At 39.6% G+C, this 26214-nt stretch overlaps 1 protein-coding gene across 7 annotated transcripts in view; it reads right to left on the bottom strand.

The window, feature by feature from the left end:
* The window catches only part of foxp1b (forkhead box P1b), a 158804-nt gene that overhangs the window by 100802 nt on the left and 31788 nt on the right, over positions 1-26214 (bottom strand). For all 7 annotated transcript variants that reach the window (XM_055222178.1, XM_055222175.1, XM_055222174.1 and 4 more), the window contains one exon: positions 10595-10665. The gene's annotated coding sequence lies outside the window, so the exon portion shown is untranslated. The remainder of the gene's footprint in view (positions 1-10594; positions 10666-26214) is intronic.

Below are 26214 nucleotides of genomic sequence, written 5' to 3'. Positions count from 1 at the left end.
TTTATCAAACACAAAATAACTACGGTTGCACAAAGCTGGAGTATATTGCAAAATGCGAAATGCGTGCTGCGATATTGATATTATCCGCAACATTTTTACATACTTTTTCACTCAGTAAGTTTGTTTATAGCTAGACAAAGTAAAACTCTGTCCAAACCAAGACTAACGAAAGGAAAATCATGAATAAAATCGGCCTCATTTAACATTTTCATTTAAAAACACAGTACTTTTCTGATAATTGCATGCCCCAACATTGCGATACTGATACTTTTACGATATACTGTGCAGTCCTTGACATTATACTCATATTTAATCATTTAATTTCAATGAACCACACATAAAAAACCCAAACTACACTTTTTCTGTTGCGTGATTCTTGTGCGACGGTAGCCTCGTAGGGTCATTCAAGCCCACCAGGCATGTCATTATTTTAAAAGCCCGGGATCCCAGCGAAGGGTTAAAACAGAGGACAGTTTGTGCCTTCCATTAAGCAGTTAAAGTGGAGACAAAGGCCGAGAGGCTAAATACCAAAAAGACCTTCCGAGAATGTGTGCCTTTTAGCGGAATCTTCCTTTTGTTAAATACAGCCGGTGTCAGAAGGATGCTCCACGCTCATAAAGCAGCACAATGACGATGTACAGTGGCACTAATACAAGGACATAGTTCATCATGACATTTTGTGCAATTCCCAACTGATTAGGGTCATTACGGTGGAGGCCTGATTTATGCTGTCATTTCCTCTCACCGATCCCGCATCAATGAATCTTAATGAATTGGTAAATAAGGGTGACGATTACACTGGGCGACACCGCAACATTTCTCACCCGCAATGGCCGCGATTTATGTAGCCAATTAGAGACGGAGAAAATTAGCAAAAATGGGTAAGCGGGGAAAAGTCTTTACGGTACGAAATGGAAGAGTTTTTATAATGGAGGGCAGACGTAGCAAGTGGTGGTGGGAGTCTGAAAAGAACAAGGCTATGCTAACTTTAAGAGATGCTTGGAGATAGTTTGGAAATGTCTAAATAGTTCCGATAGCATTGTGTGTTAGTAACCAGAAAAACAAGATAAGACAATCCAAGCTGCAATCGACAATGATTTTAGTAGTTGAGTAATCAGTTATTGTATCTATTGCATGTTGAGATCCGTGTAAAGGTTGAAACACGGTGGCCAGGGATGGTGTCGCAAGATCTCACAAGACGAACTCTCAACAAGGCTGTATACAAAGGTCCCTCACTATATCGCGGCTCACCTTTTGCGGTCTCACTGATTTTTGTGCGATTTTACATGCTTTTTTACAGCATCTGAGCGTGCATTGTGTTCTGCGTCCTGATTGGCTAAGGGACTGTAGACCATTGTCCATCAGTCTCCTCCGTGCCGTGTCTCCTGTACAGTACAGAATGTGTTCAGACAAATTTGCATAAATGTTGGATCGCAGTGTGGCTCTAAAGTGCTGTATGTTTGCAACTTGTTTTCTCCCCGACAAAACCCACAATGTCGATGAAACGTTCTGCACCGACAAAGGCGCCTACGAAGGTTTGAACTTTGAGAGAGTTTAAACAAGAGAGAAATGTGAGAAAATGTTAATGCCTGTGTGAGAAAAGTGTATAAAGTGTGTGGTGAGGGGTTTTACAGCTGTGAAACATATAGAATAATTGCAAAAAATAAAGCTGATACTTTGCGGATTTCGCCTATTACGGGTTATTTTTAGAACGTGACCCCCGCGATAAATGAGAGACCACTGTACTGTGAAAATTATTTTGGGGTTTTGTTTATTTTTTGTTGCTTTTTCTTACATTTAGATCGGACAAAGGTTGCTATAATTTAATCTTTACAGAAGCAGTGTTACAATGACAGCACTTTTTAAAGAAAGTTCAAAGCTACAAACTGAACCACACGATTTATTTATTTCAACAGATTCTTTTTCCGGACCGAGGTTTAGATTGTTTTCATACCTGACAGTTCGAGGTGCTCACCAGCGGTCGGGTGATGACGTGTCTGGTCAGCTGATTTAAACAGGTCTTGGCACTGTCTTCCACGCAATTTATTTGTTATAAATAATGTCAAAATCCCGTCTTCTCTTGTTCTCTGATGCCCAATCTTGTGTCTTGTCTCGTCTTGTGGAAACTGTGCCTTATCCTAGAGTCTGTATCATCCAGGTAACAATAACGATTAGCAAAATGTGTTGTTTTTCTTTTAATAGTCAACGAGCCACATTATTTTGATTAATTTGAGCAGTCCACTTAAGTAAAACAGACACTATGCCAAGCTCAGCCTTACTCAAAGTTTTTATATCTACTGAAATACATCCAATTTGAATGATTGCTGAAACTATCTGCCAGGTAACGGTTGAAGGAAACACATTAAAGCCACAAGTAAAACATAACTTTAAAAGAAAAAGAAGTTCCGACTGTGATGCTGACTGTGATGCTGAGAGATGTGGCACTAACGTCCTTAAGATTCAGCGCGGCCTCTCTTGTGTTTGATCAGCATAAATACGGCCTGTATGACAAACATGTTTACCTGCTCACTGCAAACATCACACAATCGGACGCCACAAGGTGCTGCTTCGCTAATGAACACACAGGAGCTTTTATCAAGGCTGCCCGTGTCCTGTCCACGCTTTCATGAAGACTTCAAAACACATCGGTACAAAGACGAGCAGCTAAATTATTTGCTCTAAACATACAATGGGGCAATATTTTTCAATTACCTTCTTGTCTGAGGGGGGAACATCTTGGTTAAAAAACACATCTTAACGCTCTTCATCTTTTCTTTTTTTTTCAAAGGAGGGATATCAAAATACAATCAGCTCTTTGAAGATATGTCTGATCAACACATAGCTGTATACAATCTGATGAGCCGCTCTTTAACTATTGGCAGCTACATCATCATTACTTTTTATTCCCTGTGTAGATTAAGAAGCGCTGCGTTATTATAGCCAGGGATAGACCTGTTTTTGTGCATCACTACAAAGCATGCTGGCTTATTAATACCAACTTCTTAAAAGAGCACTTAGACTTCTAATGAGAGCCTTTATGTGTTACATATTGTGACTAGATTTAGTGAGAGGAAGCGGCTCTCCACATCAAACAAGCCGACCTGCTATTAGGCACGGGGCTGAGGCATGCTCCGTGAAAAGGAGTGGAAAATTAAAGCTGAAGCCAGGCAGGAAAAGGCTTAATTTACTGGCATGTACAGTATGCAAATGAGATTACTCTCAGCTTAACTGCATCATTTATGTCCATAATAACAGCATCATCATTACAGGGCTCAAATTAAATTACTTTGTAATTAGCATATCAAAGTGATTGGTTAAAGTTTAAAACAAATACCAGTTGTGTTAATGAACATCAGTAATCATCATGTAGACTTTCAGCAAAAACATACAAAACAAATATGTGTTTAGGAGAAGGGTTAGAGATCTGTCCTCAGTGACAGGGGCTGAGTGTCTCTTAGGCCGTGTGCGTTAGGCTGACGCTGGAGCTTTCACTCTGTTCTATGGACTGTGTATTAGCCTAATACTGCCAAGGGGAGGAGTGTGTTACCTGAACAGCTCCACACTGAGCTCCACATGCTCAGAAGAGGTTTCCCAAACTCCAGGAGATCAAAGATCCAATTTCCCACACTTGCCACTTGAGGAGCTCATCAATAAAATACTAATCACTTCACGCCTGATTCAGAGAATGGAGTGGCAGCCAGAGGCTTAGGAAGACTTCTATATCACAAAATACTCCACAGCTCTGGCTCGTCTGTCGGCTGTTCTAAGTGCAAACATCAGAGCATGATTAGCAGTCACAGCTGCTAAAAAAAAACAACACTTTTAACATTGACTACCACATGCCAGAAGCATCAAGAGCAAACTTGGAAAGGTAAAAGACAGTACGAGGGAAAAGGACACTGGCTGCAGGTCTACAGATGTTCTCTTGGTGGCTCTCTAAAAAAGACTTTGTTGACTTATTTCTCCAGCCAGGTAGGTGGCACACTAGACTTTCAAGTGTCCTTTTCAGTTAAACGATTGCAGGGGTGGTTTACTCACCATGTACTACTTTTACTAAATTGCTTTGCCAATGCTTCTAAAATATATATATAGTACCTCCTTTATTCTCAACATGTATTTGTCACACAGTACAGAAGAAGCATCTTATTTTATTCATTAAGAAATCAATTTAAGAGCCTTCTTCTGTGCAAGTATGTAGAATGATGTGTGTTTCAAGGTAGAGCCAGGGCAAATCCACTCCATCAGCTAATGAGGGCACTCATTACACACAGAAGCGGCTAATGAAGGCGCAGTGGCTGGCCGATCCCCTCACCCAGCATAAAGCCCTATGAAATGCTAATATCTCACTTCTAATTAAAGGATACTCAGTCCAAATGCACCTTCACGGCTACTAGCTGGCAACATAAATTTTATTTTTCAACACTACACTACACCCAGAGATGAGCCACCGTAACATTCCATTAATTCATTTTTAATGCTCCCATTGGTCCCTCACTTGATTTTGCTTTCTGTGACTGCATTTTCTCCACTCAGTGCATAATGTTTTGTGCTTCTTCCTTGGGAGTGCTTCCAGTAACTGTGATTCAAAAAGGTCACAAAAGTTTAACATATATGAGTCATTAAAACAGACATTTCATTGATATCATATGAATATTTATTAACATTTGTCCTTCAAAGTTAAATCTAAATATCAGCAACCTGTGGTATTTGGATAAACATGACATGAATATTCAAAAACTATGGTATGCTTTAAAATTCAAATTGATTTGCCTGATTTCAAAATGTCAATTGTATTTGCATGTTTCAATTGGATTTGATGAGTATGTATTTAAAATGTCTCTCAACCTGCCAGGGGTGTGCAGTGCAGCCTCTATCGCTCATATCACCTGTATTTATTTACCATGCCACATATCTTTGGTCGTAAATAAAAGCTTGCTCCCCTTCGCAGAAAATGACCTTGGAGTCAGTAAACAAGCAACTGAAAAAAGTTCATTAACATCAACAAAGAGACTTTAGTCTGTAACTCAACTAGAGCAACACAAAGGTCAGTGCCATTTCCTTATCAGCACAACATACCTGAGTCCAAGCGGAAACACATTTATGAGCATTGTGCAGATTGTGTGTTAAAATTGAACAAATCCCGATGCTATGGCTGTGCAAGTTCTCCACGGTGACAACGCAACACTTTCTCTAATCAACAACAAACACAGCTACATTTTTATAACAACGTAAAAATGCCAGAACAAATTCTCCCATCTGTAGAACATATCTCCTCCTTATCATATCCATAGGCATCCGACGCTGTTTTGATGTTAAAAAAAAAAAAGGGGGAAAAGGCCTGAATCTAAAGGTCACAGTTAAGAGCATATCACATGACGTGTGTTTGATCCTGGCCCAAGTATTTTCCCAAGGATTCTCTGGCTCTGTATTGTGTAAATCAGCCAGTCTGACCTTCTACATTCCACATGCTCCGTCCTCCCATTCATCTAGCGCTGCAGATAATACTGGGCAAATATCATAAACGTGAGGATTTTAGGATTGAAGTGAGGCTGCCATCATCCAACCCCAACTGGGAAAAAGCCAACCCATGCATCTGAAAGAGCCTTATTTCAGCACGGGATAGTACGACTAACCAAAGTACTTGACGCTTTTAATGTATTTTATAAGTGGAGCGCTATTTTTTTGAATGTTGGTCTTTGAAGTATCATTATTATTGTTGTCAGGTTGCATGTTTGAGCATAAAAACAACACGATTATCAAATAAAATCATATTCTATGGGTTGCTTTTGTGTTTTATCTCAATCTACGGCATTGCAATCATAGTTACTTCGCTGATAAACAAATAAGTATCAACTGCGCTAATGTAAAAGTTTTATATATAAAAAAATCTAACTGTGAATTACTTCATCTTAGTAGCAAGCCACATCTTTACATCTCGTGCAGCTTTATATCTCAAAGCCACAGCCCTCAAAGCTCCTACTAAACCACATCTCCACTCCGCTCTCTGGATTACTGTGGGAGATGACCTCATACGAGCACTATAAAGACTCAAACTTTGTCACAATGTTCACCGTTCCTGCAAGACTTCAGCTCGTGACCCAGGTCTGAACTAACGGGGGCGCACCACTCTCACCGCCCTTCGATAAATAACTTAACACAGCAAACAGCAAAGCCATCAGTCACCCCGCACACAGCTAACACCGTGACAGAGATCGATGAGAGAGACAGACAAATAAAGAAAGACAGAGGCCAGACAAGAGAAGACGAGACAATAAATGCAAGGAGGGGGTACATTGTGAGGTAGATAAATATCAAACAGGAACCCTAGCCAACGTCGCCGAGAGCCAAGTACTGTAAGGCGTTGAAAGACTCGGGACTATGACATTTGTTTCTTATTGTCTAAGTGGCAGCTGAAAGACTCTCCCTTACCCGGGCCCCTCCGCTCTGCTCAGGCTGCTTTGACAGGGAGGTAACCATATTAGGACGTGTATGGTAAAGTAAACAATAACATAGTTGCAACGAGATGGAAATTTTTCAGCTAATGGTGTTTGTCATTCCTTTTTTCATAGCTCAGAGTAGCAAAGAGGCTTTTTTTAAGCTTTCCGTAGAGACATTGTTTAGAAAAACAAGCTGAACGCCAAGGTTAAAACCAGTGCTTAAACTGTAAATAAATATAATAAAAATGATTCTACTTGTATTATTTATGCTGTAAGTTTTATTGGTTGATACAGTGCAACAAGACCTTTGATATTTGTACTTAGGTAAAATTATATTAACTCAAATGATCGGTGAAAACTGATGAATTATATTTCTTAAGATTTAATATTTCTTACCACTAGATGGAGTCTTGAGCTACTTCAAAATAAGTTATTTGTTTCATTGTTTTATGCATGATCCTACAATGTTGAACTTAAAAAAATGGTATGTACATATTTGTCGGTAGAATATACTTTCAGAAAAATGTATGGGAATATTTACAGTCTGAAGGAACACATGCAATAAGGAAAAAAGACATTCATCATCAGTGTCTCTAGATTAAAAAGTCAAAGTGAGATGTCACATTCCTCTCATGTGCACACAGTGAGGTGAGCTGTAAAAATACACATATAATGTTGTGACATGTGCTGCGGTGTAAAGTGTACACTGCTGCACTTGTGTCCTCTCCACATGTTGACTTTGTTTGCCTTGACTCAGATTGTTCCAGCGCTGCATTTCAGCCTTCTTTATAATCTCACACCAAAAATTCAAGCTGTTTATTTGTGTGGGGCTAAAACCCCTGCAGGTGCTTTATCCCTAAAAGGGATTTGTTTTCTAAAATAAACAAAGTGGAAAAGACTGCCAAGGAAATAGATTTAGCATGACGTAAACCAACTCCTACAAAGTCAGACTGGCCTAAGTTCCTTTCCTTCTTCAAATAACTTTTCTCTCCTGTGTTAGTCCTGGCCAGGTTGATAAATTAGACACATGTTTTATGTGCACTTATACAGTCTTTATACTGTACTTCAGAATAAGTTACAGGTAAAATCATGCAAACACTGTTGCATGTGAGTCTTTCATTCAGAATTACCAGCAGATGGTACTTTGAAAATGTTGGATACTTTCTTTTTCAGACAGAAACAGATTGCTTGTTAGCCTAGTTTCACCCTGACCTGCTGGAGGTCAGAACTGAACCAGGGTCAAAAATATAGAGAAAATAGAAGCCTTGACACTTTTATCACTTGTTATTTCTTTTCATCTGGCAGTAAGAACAACTCATGTGCAGATGGGATTTGCTTACTGCAGCTCCCTCAGCCAATCTCACACAAAGAGTGTGTCACAGTGGTGACATTATCAAAGCTCCTCTCTGTCCGAGGCACACCTCAGTTTGTACTTCTGTCAATACGGCACCACAAGACATGTCTGTTTGATGCTGATAGAAAAATAGATTGAAACTTGCCAAACACCTTTTCCTCCAAAAGGATATTTTAAGTAGCAGGAGATGACACATCTGAGATAACATTATCTGCACAATTGACTGGAGATAATAAACATCTGAGGAAGATGTTCTGTAGCTCTATTGTATGACAGTGTTTAGGCCCAGGCTCCACAGGCAGGACCAGTGCCAGGGGCATTGTGCTCGCTGATAGGACAACAGCAGCAGAGCATCAGATAGGGCCTGAGAGGTGAGTCTGCATGTTTACAAGCCTTTCACATATCCTGCCATTCAATCAAAAGGAAAGGCACGCCGTAGCTTCTTGTTTCTGTAACGCTCCTCGTTATGACATCTTTGTAGGAGCTGATCATTTGTCATTATCACGGTGCCTTGCATCTATTCTGCTTGTCAGTGTTTTTAACCACAGCAGTGGAGCTCACAGAGTAGATTACGGTACTTACAGTGCATGAAAAACACTGCCACAAGACGGCGACTGACAGAACCGTTTAACTTTACTCAGAGAAATCTCCCCCATGTGGCACTGGCGCTACAACTGCTTGTTTATGATGTTGGGAGCTAAGCATAAGCGATTAAAGGAGCTCTTAAGAATCAAAGTGTTATAAATGCATGGAAACACAGCCGCCTGTAAATGCCACAGAATTAGAAGCTTATCCAGCCTAATACTAACTCATAGCAATTTTCAGCTTGATGCTGATATAAAGAAATTACTTTTTTAAACTAAGCAATAAATGCAGTCAAGGGAACTATTACAGAACCCCTATTTTCACTCCCAGCATAAATCTGCAAAGACCTCTCCAGCTCATGAATCCACTTGTTTATTCCTAACACTTCCATAAAACGTGGATTAAACAAAGCAAACTGCTGCTGCTCAGACCAGGCAACACATGCTCATTAAAAAAAAAAAAAAAAAAAAAAAACAAGAAAAGGGAGGACTGCATGTGTGTGTGCCTTAACATGACCTCATGCAATTTAAATGAAGTCCAACAGATGATTACATTTGAAGCTTTCAAATAAACATGTTGAACTCATGACAGTACTTTGTGTTTCTCTTGATATTGGTGGTTTCTATAATTGTGTGAAACAGGAGGCCTCTCGATTACAACGTTATGTATTACTGTCCAGTCTAAACCCAAAAACGTACCTTTTTTACACAATACGGCCACGTTTACAGGTGTGGCTTAGATAAATAAATAGTTGATTTCACACACGCATACTCTTTTCTGTCTAATGTGTTTTAAAAGAGCTTTAAACACCAAGACTTTAAACACCAAGACATGTTAATCCCATAAGCTGCTGCAGGAAGAAATCAAAATCAAATTGGAAAGTCTTGGCCAATAATTAGCCTGATTTTTACCACATTAACATAAATTACACAAGTATCTCAAAGATTTCAACGCATCTGTGTGAAGAATGCGCGGACATGTAAATGATGGATGTGTGATTTCAAAATAAAACTTCCTGCAATAAAACAATCATGCAATAATAAACGTTCACAGCAGAAGTTTAGCCCTGACGATTATTTAATATACGTTACCTCTGCTGTCATCAGGAAAACTAGTTCAGACCTCCAGTTATTAAAAGTTAAAAATATTTGCAGGTAGAACAATTATCCGTGGTAAATGTCACGTTACAATGATGCAGCCGTTAGGTAATATGTGTATGGACAATGTGACTGCAGAAATGAAAGTTGTAATCAGATTTTGATGAAGTTTTGAGGTTAAATTTGTATCGCGTATGCTTCTCCGCACGGCAGTTACGCTACGTCACCAGAGCAGCAGTGATAGGACACGTAGGGTTAGAACAACGGCATTATTTTCTTCAGAAGTTACAGAAACCAATTGCATTTTCACAAATCCAAACATCGGTGCGCATGTGAAAGAAAGAGTCCCTCCTACAGCAGACGGAGGTTAAAAGTGGACAGGAGGCTGCATGACTGAGATGCCAGAGATAACAGGCCTGTTTAGTAAATACTGCATTACCTTCTATGTGGATAACAGCTAAATATGAACAATAATACATTTAAAGATGAGAATATCTAGCTAATTAACTTCAAATAAGTTTAAAAAATGCATATAAGTAAATAATTATTCCGAAATTGTGAAGGATTTCAAGTGGAATTCACTGACGCTGGAAATTTGTGTGCAAAATAATCTAAAAAGAGAATGTATGAAATAAACTACTAATAGTTAAAAGAAAAAAAAAACCACAACAAACTTTCTAGCAAAACTCTGACTCAGATTTTACTTCTTCATAGCAAGATTAAGCAAGATTAATCACCATAAAATCGAAATTTGAATTGATGCAATTAGCAAATCTGCAATTTCTGTAGAACCATAATTTCCTCTACAAACAACATCCTGTCATAAAAACTGCTAACCCTGTAGTTTAGATGTGTACATGTTCTGAAATGTCTTGTATTAGTTTGTCAGTTCATATTTCAGTCGTTTTGTCAATTACTTCGGTGTTTAAAATGTGAACTTTGAATAAAATCCTATTGTTAAATCTAAGAATGACATTAGATATTGTTCAGCCCTTCTCACTCATTACGACTTGTGCACTTGTTGACCGCCACAGTGCATCCTGTTAATAACTAAACCCACTCACCGCAGCATTCACACACCCGGCCACTCGTGTCCACTGAACCATCTGAACCATCTTTACCTTCTACAAGGACGTGCTCATTTACAGCCGTCTTCAGCTCCAGCCACACGACAACTTCCTCCACACGCTCCCTGCAGACACAACAAGAAACAGTAACATTTATAAAACTAATACAAGTAATACAAAAGCACGCACTTAAGCCAAGGTAAAAGTTTGATTATAAATAACATCTGCAGTTTAGGAAGAGTTTGCGTTAGTAAAAAGTCCGGCCCACCTCGCAAACACAGTATCTGCTGCAGTGTGGTATTGTCAGTATAACACCTCACACTGATAACAGCCAACAACGGGCCTGGTGAGTGCGTGGAAGCTTATTTGCAATACAAAAACATTTCAGATTCCATAGAGTAAATGTCTATGTTAGTGCCCCCTGCTGGTAAACAACTTACTTTGTTTCTGAAGTAGAGAGTAAATGCATATTGCAAAAACTTCTCTGTATTTGTTAATATAACTATTCCAAAGTACTATTCCAGACTATTAGCATGTTGTTCTATTAAATAACTTAATTTGTTCCCTGATAGCAACTAAGTTAAGCAATTCATCAGACCCTAACTATAAAATAAATTAATGAGAAGAAATGCTAAATCAGGGGCTTTAATGTAGCATTTTGTGTAGGTAATTTGTTTATGAATAAAGTGCAGTTAATTGACCAAAGTGAACCCTCATTATGAGACGCCATGGGAGGTTTGATATTTTATGGAGGGCCACATTATAGAAGATAAAACTAAAGTATTTACCAAAAAAGGTCCAATTTAAATCAGATAAATAGACAATAGCTCCAAATACTTCATGTCACGTTAGATACTTTTGATAGATTGACGTTTATCTTAACATCTATTGCTCCCTCTTGGTGTAATTAACAAAGAGCAACGTCATGTGTTACTAATGGCCTTCATTTGAACATAAATCTCACATAATTCACTTCAGTTTACAGTGATGATACAATCTTTTCAACAGACCATTTGTCAACATGTTCGGATCCATCCATTAGTACAAAAACACAGCCTCACTGGACTTCTACTCCTCTTGGTCCTCCCTCATCGACATGCATCCTTGTCTCCAAACTGGGCACTCAAAAGCAGTCACACAAAGACAAGAAACAGGTAAGAAACCAAACTGTGTTTTTATGGTAAACTGGGAAGTGGCTGAGGGACAATATCAGAGGGGCATTTGAATAAAGGCATTAAAGCATATCCAAATATGAGACCAGAAAAAACTCTTTTTTTTAACATTCTTATTTGGCAGTCAAATATGTGTGACCAGCCGTTTGTGTGGTTTGTCTAGAGCGGCTCAGATAGAAGGTCTGTGTTTTCAAGACATTAATTATGTGCTAAATGCTCTTGTTGAAAATGCAAGTCAACGTGGAGCTCGCCCTAAACTCTACCCAGAGCCGAACAATCGTCTAAAATGGACCGTTCCCACACACAACCAGCCTATTAGTGTGATTCATTACTCTTCAATTAACGAGTCATCAATGCAATCGTAAATCAATGGTGAGTGCTGACATTTGACAGATATTTTCAGTTTCAAACTACTAAACATCATTAATTCCCATCACCTGAAAGAGCCCCGGGAGCTAAATGAGTTTACCCAATGCATAACATCCATTTAGATAAATGTTCCATCATTTTAATGACGGAAAATTTGTATAGACGAAAAAAAAAAAGGCGAAAACAGGATTGAGATAACAGCTGTGTGCCTTTTCTCCGTGTATTATAAAGCCCATCTCGTAATACCTAAACAGATAATTGTCTCCATTTCAAACAGCACCGAGGCTGTAATGTTGCCATTTAGAGCAGTGGGGGGCTCCGAACGCGAGGTGAGGATAAACAAGCGCACGCTGCTTCGCCCAGGTGGGGGAGCCGAGCCCATCACACACTCCCACGTGGAGATTTTAGGGAAGAGAACATCTCCCGGTTGTGATAATTACCCACCTAGGAGGGTTATGTGCATGCTCAGTGAGAGGCCCAAACTGAGAATATGAATCAAAATGCAACAATTTCCACAGGTAGAATTTTACATGATTCTCTTAAAATGGAGAGAAGGTGCAGTTTATAATGTGAGCTCAGAGTTTGTGTAAAGAAGTTGGGAGCAAAAAACAACTAAAAGTAAAAAAAAAAAATGTGTCGTAACTTCAAAAACTCGCTTTACAATGTGACAGTATTGCTTAACTCACCCAGACATAAATATGTACTAAATATGGTCGTTTTCACACTGAGAGAGCTTGAAAAACGTGGTCTTAAAGCGGCTCCTCTCACAATCTGGAGCGCGATGAGTGTGGTAAGAACGCAGCTGAACTGGGGCCGATCTACGCAGCCCACGATGCAAGTGACAGAGCTTAGACTTGGCCAAAAAAGCGCTCAGATCACAAATATTTCTATGAATGGGCGCTGCATTTGGATCAACTTAAGATCAGCGACGGTGTCCTCCTGCCTCTGTCTGCGCAGGGGAGTCTCCATCTGTCTGTGTGTTGTTCAAAAAGTTTTTTCTGTTCCAGCACCAGCACATAAGTCGCCCCTTTAAGAAGACTGTACATTAAAGTTCACATTCATGGGGTTCTGTCATAGAAATAAGTTTGGAGATCAGCTGCTGGACGCTCACATGGCTCGTGGTGCATGTTTGGGGTGAAAGATGTGCAGTGCATGTGAATAAGACTGACCCAAAAGTAAAATAAACACAACTAAATCTAGTGCACACTGGGATCGCCCCACAGAGCAACTCATATGTGTGAAAATGACCTTTATGAAACCACATAGAAACTGTGGCTCTCTGGCTTTGACCTACATTTTCAACAACGTAATGCAATTTTAGCTATTAGTAGGGCAAGGAACTGCACTTTTTAAACTGAAATCTTTTGTTAGTTATGGTTACAAACAGTTATTCACCAGGTTTGTGTAACAGATGCCATTCCTGTTTTTAAAAAGCAAGTGTATGTTTGCAAGTGATGTTGGAAGCAAATGTAAAAAAAAGCTAAATGTAATCCGATGTATACTTTTTTTTCCATTTGAAGTTTAAACCTCAATAAAATACTCAAAAACAAACCAATAAAGCAAAATAGCACAAGGGAATAATTGACAAGCTCATAAAACTCTATATTTACTACAAAAAGCGCAATATTTCATACAAAGGAAAAGCTGCAGAATAACATGAGCCACGTGTCATTTTACACCCTCAAATGCGTGTGCCTTTGTACATGAGATAACATGACAGTTAGACGGCCACCTCCAAATCAGATGATACAAATAAATGTTTCCATTCTCTATGCAAATACTAAAGGCTTCATTGTAAATGCAGGGTAATAAACACATGCAAACAGACTGTTTTCAGGGGGAAATGGACAATCACAAGGGTTTTTCACTATGGTAATCACCTTCTAAGCGTCGACAAAGACTCGTTTTATTCCATCCACAGAGCTGTGAAGTGGACTTCCTATTTTGGAGGAGGGCACGGCTTCACAATGCGCTCTCTGCCTGGTCCCTGCTATGTTATCAGCAGCTTTGGCTTTGTTGGAAGATTGCACCTTCCAAATATGAATTAATACCCCTCCAATGAAATGCACCCAATCGCAACAAAAGGCAACACTGAGCGCGGAGCGGCTCTTCAGCTCCTCTAATGGACAGGCTCTTGTGTCTCTTCATTCTGCGTAGCACAAAAAGACCCGAGCCCCATGAATATTTACCACTAAGTAAAGTTATTCCTTTAATTACTCCAAGCACGCTTAATACTGTACCTACAGCTACTCCTAAGCCAGCCTGCTAATGAACCCTCACACAGCATTACCATTTTAATTAATGCTCAGCTCAATGGCTGTCAATAGCGCGCTGCCACACTCCTCCATCCCAACGCTCGCATCACTTTGTTAAGGAGTAAATATGGCTTATCTGGTAATGTGCGTGTTAAGTGATCCATTTACAGGGTATACTGAAATATTAATACATGTGACTTTGTTTACAACATAAGCATCTTGCAAACAGATTTAATGCTTAGAGCGGTGAACTAAATATTAACAAGTAATTGATACAGTTTGCATTGGAATTAGGAAACATTAAAGGGCTTTTTTATTTATGTTTGCTCATCATAAACAGACCTGGAGGTGTGTTTTGTTTCATTCACACACGCATGTTTAACACACAAACCATGCACATTTAGGCTGAGTTCTTCTCTAAACAGAAAACACTCTGTTCCACCTTGTGATGTCATGTGGTAATACAGGAAACTCCACGCACCTTCACTAGAATTCCAGCCCTGGAAGTGCCAGTATCTACTGAGCAAAAGGTAAAACTACCACTTTATGACATCAAAAAGTGCAACAGAGCATTCTGACCTTTGGAAATGTAGAAAATCTAACAATAAAGTGGTGTGTTTGTGAAGAGGTAACAACATTCTAACACGACTTAAAGCTCAGAAGAGTCAATTTTGCATAATATAGGACCTTTAATCTCTTATTCATAAATAGCTAATAGGTTAAGCTACTATTTTAATATACACTTTCACAAATAAACCTCATTTGTTTAGCTGTTTGCATTTGTGACACTGTCCTGGCCAAAGAGAAAAGTAGGAGTAGACTGTAAAAAATACAAGAACAATATCTAAAATGAATCATGGTTGAAGGGTAAATGTTTTTCCATCTTATTATTTTAATATACAGTTTACTGTCACAAATCTAAAAGGAGATATGCCCAAAAAAAAAAAAAAAAAAATCACAATTTTCTTACGATTCAGAATTGATCACGATTCACGTAAATTAGTGTCTTTATATTGCATTGAAGATAAAAATAAAAATCATCTGCTTCTTTTGAGTGGTCAGTTAAATCCACCTGTCACTCACGGCATGACCAAAAGGGGGAGTCGATATGGAAAAGTACATAATCATATCACAATTAGATTTTTATCGCCACAGACCAGCCCTACTGCGACTGTACATTTGTTTCTACACTAACCTCTTGTGGCTGAAATCCAAATTTCAGCCACAAATGATGAAGTTCTTATCTCCAGCGTTACCCTCTTTAACACTGGCCTTTTGACGTGGTCCATTAGAAACAAAAACAAGTTCTCCTAGAAGTGCAAGCTGTGAAAATGTTTTGTTTTATATACTTGAAACAGATCACACTGTATGGCCTTGTGAGTTGCATTATTTGGAAATATGAGGAATAATAATGCCATTATCTTTCTGGCATAAAATAATAGAGGGAACTGCTAAACGACTAATGGCATGTTCGGTGTCTCTGCTTTGGGAGCATTGTGTAAACAGGGAGCGGATGAAAGTTTTAGTGGGCTTTGCTTGTGTTGAGTCAGTCATATCAGCTGCCAGGGTCACCGCTGTTTGCTTTAAGGGTGTGTGGAGCAGCAGGCACTATCTGTGCTCCGAAACACATGGAAAAAACTCTAACATGAGTCACTTCTTAACAAATGCTTTCTGTATGATCCCTGTGATGAAAGTTCTTCTTGCTTAACCACTCTTACTTTCTTTCACTGAATGAAGAACCGCGCAAAAGTCTTGTAAAGGGAAGAAAGTCAGCGTTTTGAAAAAAAAAGTGACAAAACAAGTTCTTCTTTTTGATGTGATTGGCAGGATGCGGGCATTATATTGTTACACCCACACAGACAGTAAACAACAGCACTTTCTGACACGTAAACAGGCTCAAAAGCCACCAATTAAACTCGACTTGAATGCAGCCAGCCATTATTCTGGGCGCGATCCTGTGTTGTTGTTTTCCTAAGCTTAAAAGACAACAGTGTCTGGCGAATGTCAGTCTGCCTGTCTGATCCCCCAGATTCTTCGGACCTGCCCTCACATTTTGCTGAGCTATAGAAACCAAGTACACACAGAGCACACAGAGCACACAGAGCTTTGCAGCCTTAATACAGAGAAAGTGGAATTTCACTCTGAACCTAAAGCAAACAAGAGCAAATATTTCACACTGTTAAATCAAAACACTGCAGGGTTTTCAGAGGACGGTCAACAGGCTTATATGGAAATAAACTACCATGAAAGTCGCAACATATTTACCAAATTTGGTTTCAAATGCAAGAACGTTAAATCACACAAATATGCTGAATATTTAACTGTACTGCTGCAAAAACTAGACATGAAAACCCAAATATATTGAGTTAATATCCTTGTATGTTAAAAAAAAAAGTAGTGCAAATGAAGCAACTACTACTAAACTGCAATGCTGATATGAAATGGAACTTTTGCCAAATAAGGCTTTGAAACGTTTGCGTGAAGTCTGTTAGGTGTCCATAATTTCCACTGCTTCTGTTTGATATTAGTATGCATTTTTCCAGATAAAAACACACAAAGGGACACGACACTTAACACCCACAGTCATGCAAATATACGCTAAATGTGAAGCTGTTCAACTGTTTCACAAACCCGTCATGCAGAGGTCATGTCTCACTCTGGCCACAAGAGTGCTCAGTGGTTATGATCTTTGTTTTTTGTTTAGTTTTGGCATTTAAGGAGTACCTAATGGCAAAGTTCAGGTATACATGGCGTGTGGGCTTTCCCTTTTTGCTACGGGGGGCTTTCAACGGTTGTATCACCACATAATTTTAATCACGAGGGTGGAAAAGGTGTTCTATATTTCATCGTAACCATATAAGGCGATACTGTATAAATCAAATCTGTCAAAAAGATGATTTAAATCTTTTAAATCTGTTCACGAAGAGGGAAAGAACGCAGAAAGAGCAGGAGCTTGCAGGATTATCAGTATCTGCAGCAAATGAGTCAACGAACCATTTGTTGCTAGACTTAACTATCAATATATTGTTCCTTTTGTGTCAAGATCTCATGTAAAGCAGCAAAAATAAGCAGTTTTAGAGATACGTGAACAGCTCTGTCACCTGAACTCACAGTAGAGACGCTGCTCTTCAACATCGAGCGAAGTTTCTTGACGGTATGCAATGATAAACTACATATACACTGAGTAACTAAACCCACAATTGTATAATCATGATTTTTTTTAAAGCAAACTTCATACTACTACATTACTTTTCCCCACTGACTGAGATAAATGAATAGATGATAGCAGTGGGACACCAAAAACACTGGAGGTATGTGGTATAAATACAAACAGCAGGGCCTGGTTTGGAATTAAATATGTAGAAAGAGTCCCCTTTGCACGAACGCCAACGTTGAGCAAATGAGGAGGTGAAGCATAGAGCGGCCACCTGCTGAGAGCCCTACCTGTCCCGGTCTCCTCTAATTAGACCTGAGCACGCACAATAAATGTACAATCAACACAGTCGCACAACAAAGACACAACACACAGCCTCCGAAATGCTCCTAATGAGACAAACACAGACAGATGAATAAGCCCAGATCCAAACTTCTCTGACGGTTTAGTTGGAAGATGAATGTGCTGCAAAGAATCAGGGATAAAGTGAGGACATAGTGTGATAATAATTACAAGCTAAAACTGTAATTAAAAGCAACCATTAGATTATGTGCCAAAATTAAACAGTGCACCCTTGATCTCTTCATTTAACCCAAATTCTTAACACTGCTGCAAGTTTTGAGGACCAAAGCGTGTTAGCATTGAGCGATACAACACAGAAGAATAAAAAAAATGGTTTTGACTAAGATCAGGCTAGCCAAGGTTGACTAAAACACAGCAAAGAAGCTTTAACAAAACACAGCAAAAAAGCTTTCAGCAGTTTGGTTTTTATTCTGTTCACATGTTGTCACTGTCCTACCTGTTTCCTATTTCCCTGTTTCCCATCCCTACTGACCACCAGAGCCCTGAGACGCTCTTCTGGGATTCCTAAGTGTAGTGACATTTGTTTTTCTTATCAAATTAACTTGCATCAAATACCAAGCCTGATGAACTAGAAGACTTTGCTTCAGTAGGCAAAAAATAAAAAGCAAAACACCAAACAATGCCAATTTCTGATGTCATTTTCTCAAGAAAGGATAAAGAGAGAAAGTGGTGAAGTTCAGTGAGTGAATTAGGTCTAGAGGCAGTAAAAGTGCGGACTGGGAGGGAGGCCCAGACAGAGAAAGGAGACCTTTGGAAAATAAACAGGGTGTAGGGTTTCAAAGGCGCGGGGGACACAGACATTCCATTGTTCAGGCCAATTATTGGTGGAAAATAATAACAACAGATGGATCCAGAGCGGCCGACTTGTGCCGGAGCACCCTGGCGCTGGAGAGCAGATGATGAAATGTGAGAGTGCTGTTGTAAGGGCGGGAGCAGCAGGAGGGAGGGGCCGCTGCCCTCACTCACACACCAGATGTGAACTTCCACAAGGACACTTGAGACGCACTCAGCCCAAGCACCGGCGGGCACCGGCGGGCACAGGCGGGCACAGGCGGACAAAGCTGTGGTCAACACCTCGATACTGAAGGAGTCATGTGACATAGGCTTTGTGTTGTTGTGTGGCCAGCTGGAATCTGTGTATTCTTACATGTTTCACAAAGAGGGTCAGCACATGCTTCTGTTAACATTGCACAAACTGATATGAGAAAATAATGGGCTATGTAACTGAACGGACTGTCTCCTGCAAACACTCACTGAGCAGCAACTCTAATCTGATGTGATTTAACAATATAATAATTAAGACGCAGTCAATGTTACTGCAATTACAAAGCTGGTACAGTTATTATAATCCTCCTCACAACAGTTTGCTTTGGAAAGACCATGCTGTGTAACTACAACTATAAAATCTCATAGATAACTAGTACGTAATAGAATAGCCTGTCCTTTTTCCTAAAATACTCCACTGGTCGAGAAGTTACAGCGATTTATCTATAAGCTTTTTAGTGGCCACCAGAACGAACCACACATTACTTCTATCATGTGACTGCAGAAGACTCGAGCAGTACAAAAGTGACATGTGAAGCTAGAATGTGTAATATTTAAGCAGAAACCCTACACATTCCCCTCTGTTAATTGTCCCAGATGACCTGTTAATGTTTCTCTGGATTGCTTCTGTTCACACACAGCCTATGCAACACAGTGACAGAGCTGGAGCCCAATGACTGCATCCTCAGATCCCTCATATCATCCACAGACTGACAGCAAACACAGGGGGCTCCCAACCTTAAAACAAAACCAATTCTCTGTGTGCCTTGTCAAAGCCGGGAGATGTCTGCAGATAGCAGTACAAAAGATCTGCCCTTCCTTTTCTCAAGAAGAGACAAGTTTTCGTTTCATTAACTCCAGACTAAAGCGTAATTATCTCCCCATAGACCTTAATCACCAGCAGAAGGATAATAGAACAAAAAGCAGTTTCACTCATTAAAGTTTGTGTTGTTCTCTCGTCTCTGCTCTTTAGATGAGTCCATCAAGCAATGCAAACGAATCACGGGGGCACAAGTGTCCTTTCTTCACATACTGTATGGTTCACATTCTGTTTGAGGATCTGGAAATAAAAACTCTTTGCTCCAGTTCAGAGCTTCACTTTGGCTTGTGGCAGATGCAGGACAGGCTGATACTGGAAATACTGGTCAGTGGGTCAGTTCAAAGAAACTGCTTTGCTTTGCTGAATGTGTCCCTGCCTAATATTTATAATATTACATATACTTTACATAAATAAACACTATTATCATTAAACCTAATCTGTTTAAATATACACAGTTGGACAGTGTAGGTTTAACAGTAAGAATTTGCCTTAAACACAACTCTTTTTTTTGTTGTAAATCATGAATTCTATTTCATAACCAAAACCATAATTTCTATCCAAGTTTCTATCAAAAGTGTTATACTGTATATTGAATACACACAATGTGTTGAAACTGCTATAGGTGAAAGGTAAAGAGCAGCATTAATCTACTAATGAAATTAAAAATAAACGCACACAGTCGTCTGAAATGTTAACATTGCTTGAAGGTGCTTGTGATACGATATCCCACATGACAAATCCCTCAAGGATTGGCACAAGTGTTTCTAAGGGAGGAAAACGAGGGATAACATTGCCTAGATTTAATTAGCTTATGAGAAATAATTGCCATTAGCAAATCTTGTCAAATGGGGTTGAGGCGTTTTACAGGGAGAAAAGTCCTTTTTGGATGATGGGGAGACAAAGGCTTTTCAAACAGGAACTGGCAGGCCATCCGCCGTTTTAGCTGCTGACACTGAGGTCGAGTTAATTAGACTATTGTCATTTTAATCAGGACAGCTCGGCGGCCATGCTCCTGAAAGAGGGACTCTTGTGTTGTGTCTATGTGCTCAGCCTGCCTTACATGTGTGTGTTGGGCCCGAGGTGTCACCCTGCGCTGGGCTAAGGCTCTGGCTTGGCGCTTTCACATGCTTGGAACATTAATGAGCTGGAGACAGCCAGGAAACAAAGGAACCCTGAGGATCACCAGGAGACTGCTCCACTCGGCTCCACGAGCGTCTCTGTTCATTTGAAAATAATTTAAATATCAAATATTTGAAATCATTTGCTTCTCCCCAGCTATCAGATACTGAATACAGCTTCTTTGATGTCTTGGTTATAATATTCTTTAGCAGCATTAGCATTTAAAATATAATTACTGGAGCCATATTTTGATGTCCTCACCATTCTGTTGCAATAATGGTATACTTTATATAATTTACATATTTTACACATACAATGGGAGGGTTACAAAAAAGGAGAAGACTCGCATGAGGAAACTAGTATTACATCTATTATGTCGAGCAACACCACAGAATGATCAACAGCATCAGTTCATATCAGACACAACTGTATAACATTTAATATTAATGCTTTAAGCCCGTTTGTCACACAAAAATGACCATATCTTGCAATGGTATAGAATATAAACTCTGAAACTATAACCAAATCCTAATAAAAGTGTGATCTGATCGGACAAACCTAAAAATTATTTATATAACAATCATAAGATATTATTCGAGCAAGGTTCTAATCAAATTCAAAGACTGATTTAAGCATCCCTGCCACATGAAATTCAATTGTGAAAGAAAAAAAGTTTGAACGTGATTGGCCAGTGGGCTTTGGGGGGCAGCAGAGGGGGTGAGGTGGGTCTCTGCCAATCAGTGGGGGTGATGAAGGGGCAAGTCCAGTATTAAGAGCCAAACATCTTTGTAAGATTTCCCGTGGCCGCAGTCGGGGTCACGTGTGGACAAGGTGACAAATGTAACCCCCTCCTCCTGACACCGCTGTCAGCCCCGGGGCAGGACTGGCCAATGACATTAGCCAAGCGTCGCACTACAAAGTCAACCAGACCAATAATTCATAAGCGACCACCTCCAGGGAAGTCGCGTTTAAAAGTCTCACAAGTGCATTTGGCTCCTTGCTACTTCTCACTGTGTCTGTTTGTGATTATATTAATACTTTTGTAAGCTCATCGTTTTGAACATCGCACATTAATATTTCACCAGGACTTAATATTAATCTGATCAGAAATTATCTTACTTCAATAATTCAATATACACATAAAAAATTCAACAAACAGAATGGTCTGCATAGTTGAGCGAGCTGGAAACATTCTTCAGCTAAGAAAGTAAGCAGCCGGGCTAAATACAGTGCAAAAGTCTGGTCACTTCGAGTTGACTATTTCATTTTAAGAGCTCTTAAAGTTAAATGCTCTTAAAACAGGACACGAGAGGCTCCGGTTCTTACATTATAGTGAGATACAGACATCCAGTCAGTGACACCAGCCCGATATACTTCATAAGAAATTTACAGGGATTAGATGGTGTAATGGAGGCCTGATGTTTATTATGCAAAATTGCACATAGGCTTAGGGAATGTGCAATCAAAACTGCACATAGGCTCAAGGAATGTATAATTACTAGTAGAACAAAAGACAGTGAAGTGCTTGTCTGTATAGAGTGATTTAAAGCTCTCCTGACGCTGTATTACTCGTTATTCTTGGTCTCTTATTTATTTCTGTTCACTGGCGGATGTTGTTATGTGTATGTTAATCATGTGATCCCCTGTCCCAAGACAAATTTCTCCCAAAAAGATGATCTTATCTTAATTGACAGAAAAGCCAATATCTAAATCACTGGTCAAACCTTTGTTACAAGTTTTCAAAAGGCCATGGATTAGTTTCTGTAACTTAATAGTGTTTTCAACTTGTATTTGGGAAAAAAACACTAATTCTAAGTTCTAAGAATGACTATATTAAATGAAAAGGGTACAAATTGCATCACTTCCACCCCTAATATTTACATTTAAATGTGTTTTTTTAATCTCCAAATGGCAAATAAACTCACCTAACCTAACGAGAATCCATCAAGTTAGATTTGTCAGGTGTGAAAATAGATGTCTGAATGATGTGACAGCCGTTATATTAAGCATTAACACACTTTTCAATCACATTTCTGGACCTTAACACCAGCTAAATTTACCCAGAGTCAAACACAACCCTCCTTTTGTCATGGGGCTTGTTATTTTGCAGAGCGAACAGAATAAATAATGAAACATGGGGACTACAGATGTCAGGCTGTGGGGTGATCATCCCTCACTGTGGTTGCCCCTGTCAGGTATTGTCCAGGACGATTCTGCTTCTGTCTGACTTTTGGGTGTGACCTACAAACTCACTGCAAAATCACAGACAACGCTAGTGATAGATATAATGTAATATTTGATGGATGCGATCAGCTAATTTGAACAAAATTAACAAAAACAGCATTAATGAATCACCGTAGAACTTCAAATCAGGGTCAAACTAATTGCAGCAACAAGGGGCAGTAAAAATGGGGCATACATGCAGCTTTTTGACTTATTTCAGAGGTTAGCATCACCTTTGTTCGTGTATGCCAACTTCTAAACTGTCTAGTTATCAGGAGCTGTATTTAAATGACTCCCAGACAAAGGCAGTTTGTGCTTTATCCGGCATTTGTCCCTCTATCTCATTCTCTTCTTCCTTGTATCACAGCGAACAAAGTTGTACGCAAATCCCTACAGCCATAACGCATCACATTGTTTGGTGCCGCGTTTGACTAATAAAACAGACCACTTTAGATCTAGATATTTAGGCGTATTTTCATGTAAGCGCGCAGTTATTTTGCCTACAGTACAAGTTGAAGTAAGCTATTTGCATGTTACAAAACAACACCACCATCTGAATCGTATGCTTTACATATGTTTAATAGATGCTCTAAAATGTATATACGGTACGTGTCAGAGGCTGGTGAATCACCCACGTCTCGCATGCCACTTAAAACAAATTGGCAGCACTGATAAGCCGTATTTACATAGCGGTGGTGCTGTGAGTGATTCCTATCAGGCAAACTTCCCCCAGCACTTTAATGGAAAGCTGGGATGTAACTTAGTGTGGAGGACTGCTGCTCTGGGGAAAATCGCACAATTACACCAGAGCTACAAACATGTGTGTGGCTCAATATGACAGCAAACATTTATGGACAAATTGAGAATAGTACTTATCGTGTGTCCTGCCCTGGTTTCAATTGGACAAACATGTAACTTGCTGTTTTTTCTTTCTTATAATGTAATGTGAATTTCCGCAACCACTTTTTTATTTCTGCAATTACATTTGAAAAAAAAAAAAATGTCCTAATTGGTAAGTTTTATATATATATCGCATACAGATGGAATACACGCACATTCAAAAGTAATAATGATGTACTTATAATGTTATTGACGTGCATAACAAGTTGACAACATTGCAGTAACTCACACCATGAGGTCCTTGTCTCATGCAATTCCCTGCGCTCTGACACTTAGCGGCACTAAAACAAGCCCTGTATTGCTAACCACTTTTCAGAGCAAAGACAGACAACATAAGAGCATTCAGAATGATGCTATCTGATGTTATTTTGTCTTGGCGCAGTGAGCATTTGTACTCATGCTGTGTATTGAAAAGGACACCCCCTCCGGCGCTTGTGTCATTTGCGGTCTACCTGTCACGCAGCTGATCTGACGCTCTTTGAATGCGCCGCGTACATGTGACGAGAGCTCGCATGACAAAGTGCCTTTAGTGTCAGCGCGGCCTGTCCTCTCGCAGACACGGAGCTGGGAGCGGCAGAGGCGATGCTTGTCTGGTGTGGCAGCGGCGTGCCGTGTCCCCGCCTCGTCACACAACACGTCTGATGTGTGTAAGCGTGTGTGTGTTTGAACGGGCCGGGCCTGACACATGTGCTGCCTGTCAGACCGTGTGGTGTTTAGTCTGTTAGAGGCAATGAACGGGGCACGTGCAGCTGTGGACAAATAGGACTCATGTTTAACAATAAGATTCAACAGTGAGGTTTAGGTAAAGCTCACAACAAATCATTTACATCAGTCACGACATTAATAATAAGATCAAAGACGATGCAAAGGTGCACAGTGGAACGCTACAGGAGGAAGGTACACCACCTGTTGCTTTGCCAAGAATATTTCACTGTATGGCATATTTGATCTGTCTCCATGGAGACGACCAGGTGCCGCCACCAGGCCAAGTTACAGTTCAGATCTGTACAGAGGCGTCCCCTCTCACACTTTTATATTCATCAGAATGTGTGTTTTTCAAGGCATTTTGAGCAATAAAACACCCGTCATAAAATAAATGCTAGATAGATTAGTTTAATGCCGTACCATGGAACATTTCAGGTAAAGACACAGCATCTTCATGAAGAAAAGCAGGGAATAGATCCTCCACCAGAAAAGGTTAGGGTTGTAAATAAATGTTCCAAAAATAAACAAACAAAAATAACATGCAAACAAATAAACAAACAAGCAAATAAAGGCAAATATACAGCACACATTGATTTAAACATTCCATGGTCCATTTCACAAGTAGTACCAAAAACATAATCACATCCAAAATGATATTGTTAAAAATTCAATTTTAGACCTTGAAATTGGCCATGGGTCATAAAAACACATTATATAATGTGTGCAATAAAGAATGTTCTATTGCTGTATGCGGTAGATTGAAAATCAATTAATCCTCTCCTTTGTCTAATTGAGAAAATTTGCTTGAGCATAAATCAAAAGTCCATCAGTGCTGTATTCTTCACAATGTGCTCTTTATGGGCTTTTAAAGGCCTGGGTTAGAGCATTCCGCAAAACCACCAAAATCAAGGAGATTCTCTGCAAGTCTCTTACTGTCAGCTTATATCTTTGAGCGATGACCATAGCTAATTGGATCCATCCAATCCATCCATCTATGAAGTACACATGCCCCATCAGCAAAAACCAAATGACATTGTTCCACTCAGTGCAAGGCAAGCGCAGCACTAAAGAGCCACAAAGGTATGTATTAATGAGATGTTACACAGGCTTAACGGATGCATTTACAACTACTTTCTTCCTTCGTGCTTGTCTCTCCAGCCCATATTAAAAGTGCCTCATAACATGAGTCATTTGCATGCTTTTGTGCCAACATTTGTCTATACTAAGTACTAAGAGTGCCTTTTGTTTAAAGAATCCCTCTTCAAAATAGTCGTATGAAAAAAAATCACACAACTACATGAATCTTCATACAAACTGCAAAAAGGTGTCAAATTTACATGAGCATCAATTCCCAGCCTGTTATGTAAATGCCTTCTCTTTTCAAGAGGGAGGGGAAAAGTGAGATGGCTTCATTTACATCAACACTCAGATTTTCCATTTGCTATCACGCTGGCACTAATACAGTCACCAGGAAACTGTCCGAACTCCGCTCCACACTGTTACAACTTAAAACACATACTAAAATGTAATGTTCTATGGCACAACTGTGT

This window comes from Periophthalmus magnuspinnatus, chromosome 5, assembly GCF_009829125.3.
Source record: "Periophthalmus magnuspinnatus isolate fPerMag1 chromosome 5, fPerMag1.2.pri, whole genome shotgun sequence".
Taxonomy (NCBI): Eukaryota; Metazoa; Chordata; class Actinopteri; order Gobiiformes; family Gobiidae; genus Periophthalmus; species Periophthalmus magnuspinnatus.
This window is presented reverse-complemented; position numbering and strand designations above follow the sequence as displayed.